We start from the raw sequence: 16,713 nt of genomic DNA, 5'->3' as shown, positions 1-16,713 counted from the left end.
TGATAAGACCTTTTAAACACCAAACACTAGACTAGACACAAAGTAAAATCAAAGTAAAAAATAAAACACATAAAAACCCTTAGGAAATAAAACAATGTCAATAAAAAATCAACTCAACCAAAAGCTTGTGTAAATAAAAACGTTTTAAGACCCTTTTTAAAAGCGGGAGTAGAAGTCACTGACCTTAGTTCTAGGGGGAGGGAATTCCAAAGGGTAGGGGCACAATAACTAAAAGCACCATGTGCAGTGTTGGTGTTAATTTTGGGGACGCATAAAAGACCTTTATTTGATGTTCTCAACGAACGGGTAGGATGGTATGGAGGGATGATGTCAGAGATGTAGGTAGGGGCCAGCCATTACTGCTTTAAAAGTGATCAGAAGTATTTTAAAATGTATTCTTTGTTGTACAGGCAGCCAGTGAAGAGATTTCAGAATTGGGGTGATGTGTCCAAATTTGGATGTTCTTGTCAGTATTCTGGCAGCTGTATTCTGAATGAGTTGGAGTTTGTTGAGTGCCTGTTTAGTGAGCCAGGCATATAGGGAGTTGCAGTAAATCAAGGCGGCTGGAGATAAAAGCATGAACTAACTTTTTCAGAGTCCTGAGGAGACGAGAGGCCACGTACTTTAGTAATATTTCGCAGATGGTAAAATGCCGTCTTAGTGATAACAGATATATGTTTGTTAAAATTAAGATCTGTATCAAGGGTCACACCCAAATTTTCTGACATCATCACAAGGTATTACCTGAAGGGGGGCTAAAACGTCAAAGATGTTCTCTACGAGCCTTGGGGCCTACAACTAAAATCTCTGTCTTGCTGTCGTTTAACAATAAAAAATTCTGACCCATCCAGTTTTTGATGTCTGAGGACACAACTTATTAGGTCATTTACTGGACTGGGGTCGTCAGGGAAAAAGAAATGTACAACTGGGTATCATCTGCATAGGAGTGATATGAGAGACCATGGTGCCGGATGATATGCCCAAGTGGTAGCATATATAAATTAAAAAGCAGAGGGCCCAGGATTGATCCCTGAGGTATCCCATGAGAGGTATCCATAGAGTCAGAGAAGAAATTGTTAATAGTGACAGAGAAGGATCTCCCATTTAAATAAGAAGTGATCCAGGCAAGGGCACTACCGCAAATGCCGATTTGATCTTGTAGTCGTTGGATTAAAATCGTATGATCCACAGTGTCAAACGCAGCACTTAAGTCTAGAAGAACCAGAACAGATACTTTATGGTTATCAGTGGCCATTTTAAGATCATTGACCAACTCTGATCAAAGCAGTCTCTGTACTATGATTCACACGGAATCCAGATTGGTAGGCATCGAAAAGGGAGTTGTGGGACAGATAAGAGTAAAGCTGCTTGTAGGCAACCTTCTCAAGGATTTTACCTAAAAAATGGTAAGTTTGAAATGGGCCTATAACTCTCAAAAGCTAAGGGATCAAGGGTATGTTTCTTTAACAGAGGAGTAACCAATGCATGTTTAAGACAGGAAGGGAAAGTACCAGAGAGGAGTGATGAATTAACAATATTTAAAATGTCAGTAGCTAAACAGCTGAAGACCTCTTTGAGCAATTTAGTAGGTATAGGGTCAAGGGAGCAGGTAGCAGAGCCTAGCTGTCGAACTATCTCTCCTAAACTCATCTTGATGAATAGGAGTAAAACTGGGGAGACAGGCTTGGCTGGGCAGATAATTGACATGGAGAAATGTAGCTGACATCAGTATTAGACGGTATGATATTGCTCCTTATAGTTAAAAATTTTATCACTAAAAAAGTTGCAAACTCATTGCATTTCTTACAGAGTGGAGCTCTGTAGGAATTGTAAGTGGAGGGTTGATAAGTTTATCAATGGTATTTGAACAGTATTTTAGCGTTATTTGAATTTTCAGCAATGATCTGAGAGAAGTACTGCCTTCGAGCTTTCTTGATTTCATTGTTATACATAAGAATATGATTCTTATAGTTTACAAAGTCAGCCTGCAGTTTAGATTTACGCCATTTTCGTTCGTAAATGCGACAGATTCTTTTAGATGTGTTAATTGTCTGTGAGGTTCTCCAGGGTGACCTACGTTTTCCTGAGATAGTTCTTAACATGCAATGGTGCAATACTGTTTATAGTTTGCATCACAGCAGAGTTAAAAGACTTGACTAAGGTGTCGCAACAGGGGGATACAATAGAGTCACAAACAGAGCCCATGGGGGAGACAGATGGCACAGATATCTGGCTCAGGTCACATGACCGAGCAGCATTAAAGTCAAAATAAAATTTTCTGGGGTATCTTCCTGATCCTGCGTCTGAGAACCTTTTTCACACCAGATACATGTCTAGTCGTTGGCCAGGAGACACTAAAATATATACAGAGGTGGTCAGAAAAAAACCAACATTAAGGTGCCATTTATAGAGACGTCTAAGCCTTTTGAAATGACCAGATCTAAGGTGTGGCCATGGCTGTGAGTAGGGACAGACATATGTTGTGTGAACTCGAAGGATGACAAAAGCTCTGTGAACTGAATTGCCAGGGAGTTAGCCATGTCATCAACATGAATATTAAAAATCACCAGAAATAAGAATACAGTCATAGTTGGTCACAGTATTAGATAAAAAATCCTCGAAATCAGAAATAAAACCGCATTATATTGTGGTGGACGATAGACTGTGACAATGAGTAAATTATTTGATTGCCTCAGGGCTAAATATTCAAAAGCAGCATATGGACCAAAGAAGAAACAGTCTTGCAGGAAGCATGTGAGAAAAAAAGGGCTGCTACACCCCCCCCTCTCTGATGTTCACGAGAGCAGTGGGCAAAGGAAAAGTCAGGTGGTGATGCTCAAGAAGTTCATAGTTGCCTGAGGTATCAAGCCATGTTTCAGTAAGGAACATACAGCTTAATTTATGGGAGGTGATAATGTCATGTACCAGAAATGTTTTATTACGAAGTGATCTGACATTAAGAAGGGCCATCTGTAGGTGATGAGAGGGGCTACTTATTGCCTGTGTAGTTTGATCCCCAAGTGATACAGCAGGAGAGGGAGAGCTGCAATTAACAGCAGGACCCATAGTAGAGCTGGGTATGTTTGTGAACTGGATTGGGTCATGCTGTGTTGAATGTCAAGGTGTGCTGAAAGCAATGAACTGAATAAAGTTGGTGGTTAGCTCTAGTAGGCCCAGTTTGTTTGGATGCACCATCAGATCTATATAAAAATGATTTGGTCCAGAATATATCAAAATTAGCAATAAAATCATGACCAGCTAGATTGCAGAATTGTTTCAGCCAGGTATGGAGACTATGCAATCTGCTGAAACGCTCTGAATTACTGGAGCTAAGTGGGATAGGGCCTGACATTATGCAGCGTTTCCCGAGGCTTTCAACAGTGAGACATAACGTCTCCAGCTCATTCTGTAGCTTCACAGAGTTCCGGGCCATGACGTCATTTGTCCCCACGTGAGCAATGACAGTGTTTACGGAAGGATGTCTGTTCAATAGAGACGGAATGAGATGAGAGATGTCAATAACCCTTCCTCCCGGGATACAGTACGTGATAGCACTAGGAAATAATCAGATCTCTGACAATTCGAATCACCAACAATGAGAATTTCAGGAGGGCATTGAACATCGCGGTTAAAGTGTATAGAGGTGCGAGGAGGAAGTTGTAGACCATCTGGACGCTGAGGGACGCTGTCAGCCGTGGACAACGCCGGTGGTGTTTGACACGGGCTACACAAGCTAACGACACCAGCATCATTAGCCAAACAGAGGCATCGCAGTAGCCGATGGCTTGACAAGCTATCCGCTGTTGGAGATGTAGAGGCCATGCAATCTGCTGCGGCCATCGTTGGAGAAGAGATTCTGAGCCGCTTATCAGAAACGCGCTCTGGACTCGAGCCGTCGCTGTCTGCAGACCTGTTGCGCTAGGAGGTAACTTTGCGAGCTACATGTTGACGCGGTGATGGATGGCCTGGCCTGAGCCGCTTATCAGAAACGCGCTCTGGACTCGAGCCGTCGCTGTCTGCGGACCTGGTTGCGCTTGGAGGTAGCTTTGCGAGCTACATGTTGGCGCGGTGATGGATGGCCTGGTGGATAGCAGGCGAGGGGCAAGATTCGCTGCCTGTTCATCCGGACATCCAGATCCACTCCGACGTGGGGAGGCGACGTAGGGAGATCAGCAAGAGGAGCAAAGGAGTTGTGGAGCACTAGATCCGAAACAGCCCCAGTCCGACACGCCGCGACAGGAGGAGGGCGGCGACGAGACTTGCCAGCAGCTACCGTAGACCAGGCAGAGCTACCCGGGGCGGGGGGTCATGGAGACATCGTGGAAGGCCAGGTAGTGGCGGATAATCAAGCGAGGTAAGCCGTGCACCAAGATCTGCTTGTTGTTGTAGAACGACTGAGATAAGTTTCTCAATCGAAGCCAAGTCCATTTTTATTTCAGTCCAGACAAGGCCTGTAGACATTGGGCTAGCGTTTTGCCGAACCTCAACAGCCTCAGTGGCCGCCATCGCTACTTTGTCTTGCGTCCTCCTAAGCGTGCTCACCTGGGAGACCTGTGTCTTGTCCCCGTCGGTGACGGCCTCGCCCTGGTACTCCAGCACGTAGGAGTCGATGAAGCGCTCCAGTTCCTCGATCTCCTGCGAGCGCGTGCTGCCCGCAGCGCACATGCTCACTCTCTCCTCGGGAGTCGTGATCAGTCCACCTCCACCTCCTACCACATCAGTGGTTAATACTGCTGGCCCAGTTGAAAGACAGTTGGTGTGACACGAGCAGGCAGAGTCAGCCAGCCCAATCAACGCTATGGGGACATTGTCAGTCCCTAGAGTGAAAAAAGAAAATATAAAATGTTATCCATGTGTTCTTTTGTTTAACTGAACTTGTCTTACTTGCTCTTACTGCCCTTTATGTCTACGTTAAGTGTTATCTTATGTTCTGAGATAGGCAGCTTGGTCAGATGATTTCTTATGTGTTTTAGTCATGATCTGTTACATGCCTTAGTTCAGGTTATATAATATGTTGTGTGGAGAATAGTTATTTTATCTATAAGGAGGGGGATGTAGAGTGGTGGCACTATCACTTTAATTATCTGTATTCCTTGAAGCGTCACTAGGTGGCGACACCTGTATGAGTGAGTGGGATAGTCAATAAAGTCAGTCTAGTGCAGGGGTGGGCAATTATTTTGGTTGAAGGGCCACATTAGGTTTAGAATACTGCGGCCTGAGTTTGCCCACTTCTGGTCTAGTGTGTACATTTACCCGAGCTGCATGTGTGATTTATTGGCACGTTATTGGCGAGATAAGTGTCTGACAAAAGTGCATCATTTGAGACACAGCCACTGTGTGCAGTGCAAAATCATTCAGGCTGTATCTCAAATAACGCACTTGTGCACTTCGGGCACTGTTTTTCAGTGCCTAGGGCGCTCACGCTGAAAAATTCAGTTGAGCCAGTGCCCTGAAAGTGCCAGGATGATCCCCTAACAATGGCGGAAAAATGCAGTGCAGAATGACACTGACACTGACAATGACTCTGGCTATGTCTCAAATGGCGCACTTTTGTCAGTGCACTGACAGTCAGTGCATGGTGCACACAGTGCACTGAGGTCTTTAGTGCATAGTGTCGAGGAAAAATGTGAGCACTTTGCACTGTGCTCTCGCTGGAAGTGACAGCTGAGCATGCCATTAGCTTGCCAAAATATGAGTTGGCTACTGTTTACAATGCACAGCGTCTGGTGCTTGTATTTTCATGACCTTCACCCCAAAGGACAACAATCACAAATACAATACTTTGGTTGGCATGTAAAGGTTGGTGTCCCATCAACATTACTTACAGAATTAGGAGACTGTTGACCAAACTCCTCTAGTTAACTAAATGCCACATTTCCTCCTTGTCATTGTCACACGTACGTGCAGTGTCCTTCATTCAAGCACTGCATTTTTCCGCCATTGTTAGGGGATCATCCTGGCACTTACAGTGCACTGGTTCAACTGAAATTTTCAGTGTGAGCGCCTTAGGCACTGAAAAACAGTGCCCGAAGTGCACAAGTGCAGCATTTGAGACACAGCCAATGACACTGCACCATAGAGGTAGAAAATAACACTAGAGAGGACCCGCCCCCCTTTTTACGGCAGTGCACAAGTGCAACATTTGAGACACGGCCAATGACACTGCACCATAGAGGTAGAAAATAACACTAGAGAGGACCCGCCCCCCTTTTTATGGCAATCTGTATCGGCCATTATCTGTAGGTAGATCAGAGAAATGGAAATTAACGGAGAACGAGGCTCACCTCTGTCAAAAATGGCTTAATCATGTGAAAATGTCCATCAACACACTATACAAGGACAATAGTTGAAGTGTGTTGCTATTATTTGATTTTTAAATGTATTTTATCGACTCATATGATTTAAGTAGATATTTAGCCTGACATTTCAAATCTGGTCTTTGATTAAAGTGTTACTTCATATTTACACAGTTTTAGTTAATTTCTTGACAGGGGTGGGCGTGTTCTCCATTGACTTGCATTGCCTGAAAGTACCTACACTACCTACGGAAGTTGGGAAGCTCCAGCTGCCATTTCCCAGTGCTGTCGCAAATTGCTGTGTCCTCTCTAGTGTTATTTTCTACCTCTATGCACTGCACGCACTAAATGGCGGCCATGTTGACAATGACACGGAGGAAATGTGGCATTCAGTTCAGTAGAAGAGTTTGGTCAACAGTCTCCTAATTCTGTAAGTAATGTTGATGGGACACCAACCTTTGTATGCCAACCAAAGTATTGTATGTGTGATTGTTGTCCTTTGGGGTGAAGGACATGGAAATACAAGCACCAGACACTGTGCATTGTAAACAGTAGCCAACTCGTATTTTGGCGAGCTAATGCCATGCTTAGCCGTCACTTTCAGTGAGGGCACAGTGCATAGTGCTCAAATTTTTCCACAACAGTATGCACTAAAGACCTCAGTGCACTGTGTGCACTGTGCACTGACTGTCAGTGCACTGACACAAGTGTGTGATTTGAGACACAGCTCACCCTACTTACTGGATTGCTGTGTCTCATTAACCACGTATGGAGTGTGCTCGTGACTGTAAGATAATGAATGTCATGGAATACACGATGAGCCACGGATGCACAGTTCACAACTTTATTGTGTGTACTGTAGCATTATTCAACTGAGGCATGAATCAAGACAGACCCAATATATATACTAGACTGCTAGTGCCACCCCGTGGCGGAACAATACATTACATCTCCCTTTCTTCAGCCTATAAGGAAAACATAACATGGTTAGAAAGGGCTCAGCAGTGAAATCAACTTTAAGCACAATGTGCTTAACATTATTTAACAATTAATATAACAGATAACAAATTAATCTAACAGATAACAAAGAACAACAGTAACAAAATAACTGTTTAGCCCAAGAATATAAATTACTACTATAGCACCTGACTTTGGCACTATATCAGAAAGTCACTGAATAATAAAAGCCTACAGGTCCAGTCTTTTAGGAGGCTTTACTGCTCTGCCCTGTTTAGTCATACGCCTTGGGAATCAGCAGCTGTCGGGCAGCAGGGAGTTGGTTCCTGGGTCTCCTACCCATCAGGAGCTGTGCAGGAGACAGTTCCACTGATTCTAGGGGGGGTCGTCCTGTAGTTGAGCAGGGCCAAGTGTTTATCTGAAGCCTTGTTCCACATTCTTTTCACCGTTTGCGGGGATGATGACTGATGCACAATGCCATAAGTGTGACGGAAATCTCTGAACTCCTCACATGCATACTGCGGGCCGTTATCTGTTCGTATGACAGCGGGAATGCCATGTCTACTGAACTGAGATTTCAGCACCTCGATGGTGCTGCGGCTTCGCTGGTCTTTTAGTTCATCTACCTCAATGAACTTTGAAAAATAGTCCAAGTCAAGAAGTTGAACGACGTGTGGTTGAAATTGATGAAGGTCTTTCGAGTGTTGATCAGCGAATTGAGGCACTTGAAGCCACTTGCACCGAGCTACGGGAGGCTAACATTCGCGACCTGGAGGGACGCTCTCGTAGACTCAACATACGGATCATTGGTGTAAGAGCCAATTTTCCTTCTGTTTTCTTTTTATTTCATGTCATGCCGTAATCGTCCACTGGGTGGCGCTTGCATTGTAATTGGGGTCACAGCAATATAAGGGGGAACCTTTGTTCAGGTGACAGGTGTTGCCTGACGGAGGTGAACACATACAGTTTTGACCGCTTCGCTCTGCGTTTGTATGATAAACCTCTGTCGTGTTTTACTTTCGTTTCCTGGACTATTGTGACTTATGATGCCTTGGGATGTGTTGCTACTGGATGCACTTCAACTGTGGTAAGACACAATAAATTACGCAAAGTAAGAAGACTTCAAGATTGTTTATTCATGCATACAACAGTTTCCACCTGCTGAGCAAGCGCGTCTGATTGGTGTTTGTCAAGCAACACTTCAGGAGCTTCAAGCGGTAGGCTTAGCTTCTATATCTCAAGTCAAAACTGTATCTCGCGCCATCGAGACGGATCAATATTCTCCAAAGTGGATTAGCCGTTCATCGTGCGATTGGATGGATGTACAGGAAGACCTGACTTGACTATGGAGCCGGGGACGAGGGCCCCTTTCAACATCGCAACTTTGTATCTATCAACACAGTGGAGGAAGACTGTACATGCTTCGGAGTGAAGGCGCCCGACGAAAGGTATGTGTAGCGCTACCTACGAATGAATGGCCATTCAGTTTGTGTGCACACATTGTGGGGTAAAAATCCAATGCATTGGTGACAACCGGGGTTGGGGTTAACGCTGGTCGCGGATTATTCTACTTCGTTTGAACTCGTTGACTTTGTTGCGAACTCTGTTGCGAACTTTCTAACCCGTTTGGATTAATTATGGAAGAGGATACCGGTGTCGACAGGCCTGTGGAGCCGTCTGACAAATTGAACATTGAAAATGTTGATGCGCAAAATGACAAAGAAAAAAAAGAGTGGTCAAATTAACTCCCAAAGCGCTTGCTGAAAGACTCGGACGTTTACAAAATGACAGGCGAAATGTGTTGAATAAATGCTTCAAAGCTAAGGGATGAAAAATGACAAAAAACTGTTTGAAAGTGTTCTTAATGATTTGTTGAAAAAGTGTGACGGAGCAAAAGGTTTTCATGCATCTTTAATGAGTATGTTGCCAGTTGAAGAAAAAGACAAACATGATGTGTGGTTTAAAGCCAAAATGATTGCTAATAATGATTTTATTCCTAAAGTACAATTATGGGTGTCAAAGTGTGATGAAAATGTAACATGTGATACTGCCAATGGTATTGATGATGTTAACCCTGAAGATAGCATCTCCAATGTACCCAGCAGACGGTCAGGGAAAAGCGGTAATAGTGGTAGGGTAGACTGAGTACAGTTGAGTACAGGGTACAGTTGAGACAAACCAAATATCTCTGGGTAACAACGTAACTCTGATCTAATTTTTGCTGTGGACATGCGCATCAACATCCTCTTTGATCATGGGAAATTTTAAACCAGCACAGATAACAGATCCAAAGATATTGGGAAAATGCTGTTTTCGACAGGTCAGATTTACTTCACCAGGGTCTTTCAACATTGAATATCTAATGACCAGTAGTTATCCTCTTGATATAAGTTACATGATTGCAAGCCATGATATGTGCTCTAAAAGCAGACATATTTCCTGACATCATAACAGTTAAACCCAGTTTAAAATCTTTATCAATGTGTGATCTGGCCAGAAGGGGACAGTTTAGACGCTAGCCTGTAATGCTAATTTCACTATGTAAAACCAATGTGAAGATGCTAACGGGTACAGTTGAGTACAGTATTTTGCTATCGGCCATGCTATTAGCTCCCATGGCTATTACATCCCATTGATTAGAATGGTGTCTCAACTGTACCCCACCGTTTTTCACCTAGGGTACAGTTTGGACAAAAGTGCACCTTTTTTGTTTGCTTAATTACATAAACATTAAACATCCTAGAGATATAAATCCTTGGTTATATACTGGCACACAACCTGAAAATATATTTTGTCCAAAACAACTTTCTTTTTAGGACCTTTTGATAGTCTAATTTCTGCGTGGAAGGGGACAAAATAAAAGAGTACCCAACTGTACTCAGTCTACCCTAGACTTAGCAATGCATCCTCTACAACCAAGGCAAAGGCAGCACTGCTCACTCGTTTAGCTGCTTTAAAGGACAAGCACACCCTTGAAGAGCAAGAACAGCAGATAAGAAGGAAAAAGGAGCAACAGGAATTGGAAACCATGATTGCCGAATCCACTGCTAAGCTTGCTGTTCTCCAGTCCTCTGACAATCGAAGCTGTGTTAAAACGTCCAATGCAATGAATTCCTACTTGAAGAAAAATACCAGGAAAGCTTCACACCAGTTGAACTCAATGGCCCATACCCATCCCAAAGGAAACACGCGCACAAGGAACCTGTGCTTTCAGCGCCCCCAAAGGTACAAGGTGCGCCACAGCAGATAGGTGGAGCTCAGCCCACAGTTAGGCCAAAGCAATACACCAACCTCAATACGCAGACTCAGCGCACCCCGGGCAAAGGACTACAATCCACACAAGCCTACAACCTACCAGCACCGAACCTTGTCTCTGTAATGCAAAGTCAAAATGAAATACAGTAACATCTGCACTGGTCAAACAACAACTACTAGCATCACTGCCACCAAGAGACATCCCTCTGTTCGATGGAGATCCTCTTCAGTACATTTCATTCATGCGTGCATTCAAGGCCTAGAAAAAATAATGTTTTGGTTCCGGTTGCCGACCGACCCTATCATTTTTTGTGCGACCCAAAAATTTTTTGGGGAGTTTTTGGAATCCTCAAAAGAATATCGATGTTGTGTGGACGGTTGTTCATATAGACAAGACACAACACGTTTCTCAATTCCTATAACTCGCCATCTCTCACTTTCTACCTGCCTGCAAGTTACTGAATTTGCATCGCATGACTATCCACATAGGAGCAACACACACGCGCGCGCCATAAGGGCCGCCGGCTTGATATTAGAAAACCCCAAATGTCACTGCAGAGTTGCGCACCTACTCGGTCACGTTATATGCTAATTATTATGCTACAACATGCTAATTGGTAGTCGTTGTAGCTCGTAAGTTTTGAACAACTTGCCTCATAGCGTTCTTGCAGACTAATAGCCTACGATGTAGGATAGTTTGGGAACCTGGCGAAAATGCCTGTCAAATAATAGCTTAATAGCCCTCACCCGACACTGACACAGCCTGACCACCCGCCTCGAAATGCAACACACATTGAATGTATTGATATTGTCTCGTCGTGTTAGAAAAGGGCTTCCATTCAGTCGCGCTGCATGTTCGACGAGATGCATAACTCGTTATAGCAATACTAAAGTAGCACTGTAACAATACCTTGTAAAATAAGTTAATATGAGAGAAGGGAAATGCTTTGCCCAAGTTTTCCTTCATTCTTTAATTTACCACAAGGCTTGGTTAACCAAGAAGTCCGTTGGCCTGCGCCCGTTATTTTCTCGCTCTCTCTCTCTCTCTGCTTGTCCCTCCACCATTGCACAGGAGCAGGGCGCCTGTCACTCTCACTCTCCGCACCTCCTCCAAATAATGAAATAGAAATGAACGATGATGTCGCCACAAATAGGCATACGACTGTTCGATGAAGACCTAGGACTACTACAGTTTCCTACAATAATGCTTTAATGGTAATGACGATGTTGCCCCTCAATCACCCTTCATTCAAACATTCATATCGCCTAGGTGTCTACATCCTCGCGTAAAACAAAAAGTGAGTAAATAGAATGTTTGCAAGCCAGAACCTTCATCCCAATGAAAATATGGTCTACAACGGATGATGGAAAGGAATCAAAAAAAGTAAACGGGACATAGGCCTACAGGAGTTAAAATAGCAGTGTCAGGCAACTGACAGCTGGACAAGTTTTGCCAGAAACGGTAGGCTATTACGCATCATATCCTCATTTCGGTGACGGTCAGTATAATTGGCTCATTAATGTTTATTATATTTAATTGTAACTTTAGCTGTAGGCCTCACTCCACTATCGTCCTTGGCATTGTTCAAACAACGTTTATGACGAAATCTGGCGCATGTGGGGGTTGGGGGTGTCGGACATAAAAAAAAAAGAAAAAAAAAATTGAAAAAAAACCAAAACATTCCGACCGACCCATGACCAAATCTGACAACCAACCGGAACCAAACTTTTATTTTTCTTAGGCCCAAGCAAGGAGTGGAGGAAAAGGCCAACCAAAGTGACTGCTTGTATTACTTGGAACAGTTCACCAGGGGGCAGCCTAGGGAGCTTGTTCGTAGTTGACTGCACATGATGCCTGACCAAGGATATACAACAGCAAAGCACCTGCTAGAGCAACACTTTGGCAACAAGTACAAAGTCGCCACAGCATACATTGAGGGGGCTTTATCGTGGGCTACAATACAAAATGAAGATGTCTCTGCACTAAAGGACTACTTTCTCTTCCTCAGGGGCTGCTGTAACGTCATGCCAGAATTGGACTACATGCAGGAGCTGGAAATGCCAAGTAACAACCGGGCAATCGTTTGCAAGCTGCCATTTAAGCTCAGAGAGCGATGGAGGACCATTGCACATGACACTTTGGAAGCAACAGGCAACAGGGCCCTGTTTGACGACCTGGTCAAAGTGATTGAAAGGCATGTTAGCATGTTGTCTGACCCGTTGTATGGTAACAATAATGACCCACCACCTGCAGTGAATGGAGGAAGAGCTGCCAGTAGGCCAAATAAGTATACAGAGCAAAGGACTAAAGGAAAGAGTTTCGCCACAACCATTGCACCTGTCGAGTCCGAACAGGCCAGAGGCTCGAAGAACACTTCATCGTGCATAGCTATGCTGCAGCCCCTACTTGTGCATGTTGTGCTCAAAACCACTCTCTCGACTGCTGTGAGCAGCTGAAGCGCATGAAGCACAGAGACAAAATATACTTTCTAAAGGAAAACAGATTGTGCTTTGGCTGCCAGGGCACATGAGCCAAAATTGCAAGCAGCGCCTGACCTGCGAGACATGTGGTCAAGCACATCCCACTGCTCTCCATGTTGACAGGAGTGATGCAACAAACAGTACACTTACAGCACAGGTCCAGGCCAGTGCATCCACAGCACCTGCTGGGCCTACAGGGTCACGGCCATCTGCAGAGATATGTGCACATACAGGGACCGGAAGGAATCGCTGTCTGTTGTCCATCCTTCCAGTGCAAGTCAAATCTGCTAAAGGCGACAAAGTAATCCACACATGCATTTTTAGACCCTGGCAGCTCAGCAACCTTTTGTTCAGAGCAGCTCATGCGAAAGCTTCACATCACCGGAAGGAGAACGCAGCTCCTACTGCAAACAATGGGACAAGAACGAGTGGTGCCGTCATACTCACTTGTTGGCTTGGAGGTGTCTGGCATTAATGGTGACGTGTTCTATGAACTTCCAGAGACTCTGACACAAAAGAAAATGCCCGTAAGCACTGAGCACATCGTAACAACCAGAGACCTGGTGCAGTGGCGGTACCTAGCAAAAGTTGACGTTCCCAAGATAGAGGCTGGTATCGACTTGCTGATTGGCTGCAATGTGCCCAAGATACTGGAGCCTTGGGAAGTCATAAACAGCTGTGGGAGGGGCCCGTATGCACTGAAAACAGCGATCGGATGGGTCGTTTCTGGTCCAGTGCATGAGAATTGCTGACCAAACATCTGCATCGGTCAATAGGATTTCTGTACAAGGCTGGAAGAAATGCTGACCAATCAGTACAATCATGACTTCAATGAGAGGGGCTACAGAGGAGATGGGGTTGTCAAGAGAGGATAGAAGGTTCATGGAGATTGCAGAAAGGTCGGTGATTCTCCAAGACAACCACTACCAGCTAAAGTTGCCCTTCAAACAAGATGTGTGTCTGCCCAATAACTACACTGTGGCAAAGCAAAGAATAACAGGCTTCAAATGGAAGTTCCTGAGAGACGAGCAACTCTTTGAGAAATACAGTGCCAACATATCTGAGATGGTGAGCAGAGGCTATGCAGAGGAAGTACCTGCCAAGCAACTGAGTGGCAGAAGCGGCAAGGTATGGTACATTCCTCATCACAGCGTTCGTCATCCCAAGAAAAAAACTCAAGTCGTGTTTGACTGTGCTGCAACGTTCCAGGGAACCTCACTGAATCAGCAGCTCTTGCAAGGGCCCAACCTCAATAGTACACTGCTTGGAGTTCTCCTGAGGTTCAGACAGCATCCCGTGGCTATCATGGGAGATGTACAGGCAATGTACCACCAGGTCAGAGTCCCATTGGAGGACAGAGATTGCCTGCGCTTCCTGTGGTGGGCTGGCAGTGACCTCATCAAAGATGTAGCAGTGTTCCGCATGACTGTGCATCTGTTCAGTGCTGTCTCCTCTCTGAGCTGTGCCATCTTTGCTCTGAGGAAAACTGTGGATGACAAGTCAAGCTGACTTCCCAGAAGAGGTGGTGTCAACGGTGAAGAAGAACTTTTATGTTGACAAATGTCTTAAGAGTGTGGAGTCTGAGAAAGAGGCTCTGTCAATGGTGAAGCATCTGACCACACTCTGTCAGAGAGGAAAGTTTATTCTGACAAAATGGACCAGCAAATGGATACAGGGTCCAATTCTGCTGCATCTTCCAAGACTGGCCATGTGACGTGGTGGACACTGTGATCGAGCCGGACGACCCAGAGATCAAAAGGGAAGCTGTGGTGAATGCAGTCACCATGAGTACACCCTCTGACAGCACCAGTTACTTTATCACCTACTTCTCTGACTGGAGGAAACTGAAAGTAGCAGTAGCCTGGCTTCTGAGACTGAAGAAGCTTCTTCTGTACAGGGCTCGCAGAAGGAAGGAGCCGGATGCTGCCAGCAGCAGACAGAATTCTACAGAACCCAAAGGAAGATTGACTGTCAAGGATCTGTCCATCTCTGAGTCTGCTATAATTCGCTTCCGTCAACGCCAAAGGTTTGATGAGGAAATTGCTGCTTTATCTGCAGGGAAGACTGTTTGCAAACAAAGTGTGCTCTACAAGCTTGGCCCGCGACTGGAGGACGTGCTCATAAGAGGTGGAGGGCGACTCATTAGAGATTCACTGCCAGAGGAAGCAAAACCTGCTCATTCTTGCTAAAGGTCAACACGTGGCAACATTTCTCCTGCGTGACCTGCCCCATGCGGCTCATGGCCACTTGCAAGAGTCCTGGAAACTTACCCTGACAATGCCTGTTGCCAAGCTCTGCCTGCTATATGAAGCTCCAAATTAGCAGTCTGACAGGGCAAGCAATTATGTGTCAACAGGGGTAATCCCATGATCTTGCATTCATTGTTTGTTTCTTTCACTGGCTGGTTTTTATGAGAATTGTCATGTTTGTCCCCCAACCATTGCAATTAGGGGCCGGGGTGTAAGAGCCAGTTTTCCTTCTGTTTTCTTTTTATTTCATGTCATGCCGTAATCGTCCACTGGGTGGCGCTTGCATTGTAATTGGGGTCACAGCAATATAAGGGGGAACCTTTGTTCAGGTGACAGGTGTTGCCCGACGGAGGTGAACACATACAGTTTTGACCGCTTCGCTCTGCGTTTGTATGATAAACTTCTGTCGTGTTTTACTTTCGTTTCCTAGACTATTGTGACTTATGATGCCTTGGGATGTACTGCTACTCCCGATTAGCATCCTCGCGGTCCGCTGGCGCTTCGACTTGCACCTGCTCGTTCTGCTCGCTCATCCTCACTCGATTTTGTCTCCTCCGTCGTCTTCTGGAACTGGATCCGGTCATTCACGCTGTCTCTGTCCGCAGGTCGTGAACTACGCATCTGACACATGTTGTGTGATTTAATAACACTGAATAAAACACTGGACAACTGGAGTGACGTTCATGAGCTTTATGTGCATAACTGATCAACTGTTCAACTGACGTACACGTACAGTGTAGTGGCTTATATACCTAGGGACTAGGGTTCCCCCTAGTGGTAAGAATCGGTATAGCCCTTGGCAGGTCTAACACATTAACATTGGTTAACACCACAACAATATGTTGGGGTTTCTTTTGGTTATGAAAAAATCAGGTGGTGTTAATAGACCTATGCAACACTAGGTGCCTCTCTTTGACAATGAATAAACTCAAAGTTGAAAGATAGAAGCCTGAAATTTGAAGTAGGCCTTGGCCTACTCATCAGATTCCTTTTGAGAGAAAGAGAGGCACTTGCCTTTTTCTTTTCTTTTTTCTTTTTTTGCCTCACTGTCCAGTAAGGGAAGGGAGAGACCTCGTTTGTCCATTTCTGTAGGACAATGATGAACTTGTATGGTTTAAATGTCCATACTTAACAGTGGAGGATATCAGGTCTGTTGTCGATGTGAGAGAAGTACCCCAGCTTCTATCAGTTTGCCACGGTTTGCGCTGACATGATGGGTCATGTGACTACCGAATCTGCCGATCCCCTTTTTTTGTAAACAGAGTAGTAACAGGACAGAAACTTTGTTTGTAAACAAAAGCAGTTTGCAAGACACCCGCACCATTATATGGTGAAATGAATGAATGTAAACGAGTTTTACACCATCAAAGGTTTCCATCATGCATACAATCAAGAATTCCACCACGGTTGAGAGTTCTCACATCAAACCTTAAGATTTTCTTATGCTTCTTGCCCATTTTTCTCCTTGGTAGCGA

Source organism: Engraulis encrasicolus, chromosome 6, assembly GCF_034702125.1.
Source record: "Engraulis encrasicolus isolate BLACKSEA-1 chromosome 6, IST_EnEncr_1.0, whole genome shotgun sequence".
Lineage (NCBI taxonomy): Eukaryota > Metazoa > Chordata > Actinopteri > Clupeiformes > Engraulidae > Engraulis > Engraulis encrasicolus.
This window is presented reverse-complemented; position numbering follows the sequence as displayed.